Here is a 5258-nt window from a genome sequence, read left to right as displayed (position 1 = left end):
GTATTGATTTTGTTAATAATAATAACTTGGATAAAGCATCATTATGGCATTGTCATCATAGACATATAAGCAAGAAACGCATAGGCCAACTCCAAAAGGATGGAGTCTTGGAGTCATTTGACCTAAAGTCAGATGATAGTTGCGAATCATGCTTACTTGGGAAAATGACAAAGTCACCCTTCACAGGCTCTTGTGAGAGGGGTGAAGGTTTGTTGGACCTTGTACACACGGATGTGTGTGGACCATTCAAACATGCCACAAGGGATGCTAATCGTTATTATTTGACTTTTACTGATGATTACAGTAGATATGGATATGTCTACTTAATCAAGCATAAGTCAGAGACTTTCAGAAAGTTTAAGGAATTTAAACAGGAAGTCGAGAATCAATTGGACAGGAACATTAAGATGCTTCGATCCGATCGAGGTGGTGAGTATCTTAGTTCAGAGTTCCTTGAATATCTTAGGGAATGTGGGATTGTCTCAAAATTGACACCTCCCAGGACACCGCAGTTGAATGGTGTGGCTGAGAGGCGTAATCGAACCTTGTTGGATATGGTTCGTTCCATGATGAGTCGAGCTCCGCTACCAATTTCATTCTGGGGGTATGCCTTAGAGATTGCCGCCCATATTTTTAATGTAGTCCCTACAAAGAAAGTTGCCAAAACTCCTCACAAGATGTGGACTGGTAAAGTACCTAAACTAGACCACATCAAGATTTGGGGTTGCGAGGCTTTTGTGAGGCGCGAGTCTCATGATAAGCTAGAACCCCGAAGCGAGAGGTGTATTTTCATCGGCTACCCACAGAGATCCTTTGGTTACCTCTTCTACAGACCTAGTGATAATGTGGTCTTTGTAGCAAGAAGAGGAGTCTTTCGAGAGAGAGAATTTATAAGCCAAGGAGAAAGTGGGAGGCAAATTGACCTTGAAGAACTTCAAGAGTCAAGCGGTGAAGGAACTTCAAACCCTAGCCCTCAACTTGAGGAGGAAACTCCTGTTGAGCCAATTGACGAGTCTGTACCTCTAAGGCATTCCGCGAGAGTTAGGAATGCACCTGAGCATTACTATGGTTTCCATATTACTGCAGAAGGTGAGACACTTATTAATGATGAGACACTAGTAGGTCTGGATGAACCTAACAGCTACACGGAAGCCATGGCAGGCCCTGAGTCTGCTAAATCGAAAGAGGCTATGGATAGCGAGATACAATCCATATATGACAATCAAGTTTGGAACTTGGTTGAGAATGTATGAGGTCGTAAGACTTTAGGGTGCAAGTGGATCTTCAATAAGAAGACCGACATGGATGGTAATGTACACACTTATAAGGCTCGGCTGGTTGCAAAGTGCTTCTCTCAAATTCCTGGAGTGGATTATGATGAGACATTTTCTCCAGTAGCCAAGATTAAGTCTATTAGGGTTATGTTAGCCATAGCTGCATTTCATGACTATGAAATTTGGCAAATGGATGTTAAAACCGCTTTCCTTAATGAAAAGTTGACTGAAGATGTTTACATGAGTCAGCCAGAAGGTTTTGTCAGCAACGAGTACCCTAATAGAGTGTGTAAGCTTGAGAAATCAATTTATGGATTAAAGCAAGCACCTTGCAGATGGAATCTTTGTTTTGATGAAAAGGTCAAGGAATTTGGCTTTTCTAGGAGTGAAGATGAAACTTGTGTGTATGTCAAGGCTAGTGGGAGTATAGTTAGCTTTTTGGTATTGTATGTGGATGACATACTACTCATAGGAAATGACATCCCAACTCTGCAGGAAGTTAAGTCCTGGCTTGGGAAGTGTTTCTCTATGAAGGACCTAAGAGAAGCTGCATATATTCGTGGCAAAGAGGGTATCATCGGATGAGAACCCAGCAGATCCCCTCACGAAGGGACTGAGTAGGGTCAAGCATCTCCAGCATGCTCGGAGCATAGGGCTGAAGGATGATATAAGTTTTAGTAGTTAGATATATTATGAAATATGTAAAGTGTAATTGACATTTGATGATGAATAAAAGTTGTGTTTATTTATGAGTAAAGTGTTACTATCTTTTGTCAATCGTTTACTATATTTCTTTTGCATGTTTTGACTTCCAGAATAATTATGTTTGGTATATCATATTATTCGAACCACCACAGTCGGTCATATGTCGGAAGTAGGTATGAATCAAGACTGTCATGATTGGTTGCAGAGGTCTAAGGTGTTGGACATGGCTACAACAATCATGAGTGCTCATAAGTTCTGAGTATTGGAATCAACCCACGCTCACTGGAATCACTTCATGGAATTTTATCTCGAGTGATCGTGAGACGGTAATATCATATAAGTCTTCAAACCTAGAGATATGATTTGTTACTTACGAGTTGGTTATGCATTGATTGTACAAAAAACGCATTGGTAACTCGATGTTATTAAACGTGCTTTTGTGTGTAATTCAATGAGTGGTAGAACAAACATATGAGTCGAAGTTTATCTGTTCCTTCTTGGATTAGAAGCTGATATCTGGGCCCCTGGATGATTTTGTTTTGACCTATGTATCGGGCTCGGTCAGAACTAAGTTGATGTGTTCAATTAAGTTCCTAGTCAAACAAATCGGAAATTGGGAAACAAATTGTTGGACAATAAGTAAGACATTGTTCCAGGTATTTGTCCGGCTGATATCTAGAACAGAGAATTATATGATCATTTATCTTAAATGGCGTATCAACATCTTCTCAGTTCCGAGAGACCTTGAAAGAGCTACGTTTGCGGATCGGTTCCTGAAGTATTGCAGTTATAGTTAGTAGACTTATCCAAGTGGGAGACTGTTGGATAAGGTGTCTAAGTCCATAACTATTTCTGGTAAATACTTGACCCGACCCAGCATGGTCCATTTGGGTTGCATGGCACCATGCAATTGGATAAACTAAATGAGAGAAATAACACATATGGTTTATTAATATATTATAAGTTCTAATATATTAATAATATTATTTAATTAGTTTTGATCAAGAATTAATTTAGAATTAATTAAGTGATCAAAAGAATAACTAATTAAATATATGGGTAGATTATGTAAATCTTCCATATCTTATATAGTGGGCTAAAAGGCTCCATGGATTATCAAGTTGGGTTCAACCCATAGGATGCTCCATGGATGCTCCATGGAGTTAACCCATGGATTGAGAAATGAAGAGTCATGTTACATTAGGGTTTTACCTAATGCAACACACTATATAAGGACCATGTCTCTCCCTAAAATTGGCTACACTAGTGATACACAAGAGAAACAAGAGGGCTTGGCCGATTTTAAGTATGTTAAAGTATTTTCTCAAGTTTATACTTTGCATTTGGTGTTATGTGAAGCATTTGACGCATCACACTTGAGGTGCTAGGCTCACAAGGTTTCAAGGAACACTTACAACAACAAGGTATGTAGTTGTATCTTTTATACAAAGAAAATTGTACCCCATGTATGCTAAATAGGTTCATAACCTTGGAAAACAACTTTGCATGATTATTAGAAAAACATAGATCCAAGTTTATTAGGGTTGCATGTACACTTAGGAAGTGTTAGAATGCTCGAAACCCATCAATCGCATACATAACGCATACAGAACATGCAATACATAGCATACAAAACATGCATCTCATAGCATACAAGACCTTCCGGTCACACATAGGTACCTTTCCAGGTACAGTATAGTGAGAAGACTCACCTCCAATGATGTCTAGAATCTCACGTGCTCGATATCTCTGAATCTCGAAACAACGACCTAGCCCCGCCTAATCACAACAAATAATCATTCTAATTATTATCGGCTTCCAAGGCTATGCTACACCCTTTTCCACTATCCCACAGAAGGGTAAAAGACCATTTTACCCCTCCCTGACTCGAAAGTCCACATGTTTGACCAAAACCCCAAAAGTCAACAGCAAGCAGTACGCATGGCATACCAGCTCCTGTACGCGGGGCGTACCCTTGCATTCCAGAAACGGGGGACGCGACCCACTACGCGGCGCGTACTGGGATTACGCCCAGCGTACATCCCAGTTTATCGCTTCCTCATTCTAATGTCTTAAACGATTAAAACATAACCCCATATTCCAGATCTGGTCATTTTAATACTTCTTAATCCATAAAGTCGAAACCTTTAAGCCTTTGCATGGCTATAAAGGTTCCCCACACCTTCTAAAACCTTTCCCTTCTCCTCGAAGAGTCTAGATCTCATGCATAGCTCAACATCCACGTCCAAGATTGCATTTTTATGAACATACAACTCATATAGTTTTGGAATATGATAGATCTAGGCCAATGGAGACTACTTGCTCATAAAGTCTCTATCTTGGGACCAAAAACCCTAGAAATTGGTCCAAGAAGCACACCATATAAACTACAAGGCAAGATCTGAACTTTTTACCTCAGGAAGAAGCTCCAACCTTTGTAGTCCTCATATCTACACTTGTCCACCAACTTCTAGCCTCTACAATGGTCTCTTCTTCTCTTTCACCAACTTGGAATGGCACTTTGAAGCTTAGAACACTCACACCCAAGCTAAAAATGAAGGAAATGCTCTCTTAGGGTTTCTTTCTGAAAGATGGTGGCTGAGGGACAAGACCATCTCATTCCTTTTATTGCCCTCAAGTCATATTAGGGTTTTGAGTCTGGGCCGGTTACGCCCGGCGTAACCTTAGGTACGCCCAGCGTACCCGGATGGAACCGCGTACAAAATAAGTGTGCGAGTACGCGCAGTGTACTCCTTGTACGCCCAACATACTCACAAGCTTAACACTCAACACAAAGGACCCAATATGACAACTTGGAAAAGATGAAGGGTTAAACGGTTGAACCTGAATTTCGGGCTGTTACATCTAACATGCCAAAGGGACTAAGGTTTTAAGGACGATAATAGCAGTGGAGATTGATAAGAGTAAGGGTCCAAAGGTCATAAGTGTGTTTAAATAGGGCTCATGCCCTAAAATTAGGGTTTTAACTTTTTGCTACGTACCCCCCACATACATCGCTCATAGTCCCGATTCATCATGCCCATGTATGCTAAGCGTACATAGATGTACAACCAACGTACAAAGGGACCTCCTTCGCAAATATATTTTTATTACAGTGACTAAAAGGAAAATTACCTGGATCCGAGTGTTACATAACATAATGATCATCGAATGTGAGGTTGAATGTTTCTTCGATCTTCCTGATTCGCTTGTTTAACACCCTATAGGCAACAGAATTTTGTGAATATCCCAAGAAATCCCTCATCGGCTTTCGACTGA

The sequence above is a fragment of the Lactuca sativa genome, chromosome 5 (assembly GCF_002870075.4).
Source record: "Lactuca sativa cultivar Salinas chromosome 5, Lsat_Salinas_v11, whole genome shotgun sequence".
NCBI classification, from domain to species: domain Eukaryota; kingdom Viridiplantae; phylum Streptophyta; class Magnoliopsida; order Asterales; family Asteraceae; genus Lactuca; species Lactuca sativa.
Note: the sequence above shows the minus strand (reverse complement) of the source record.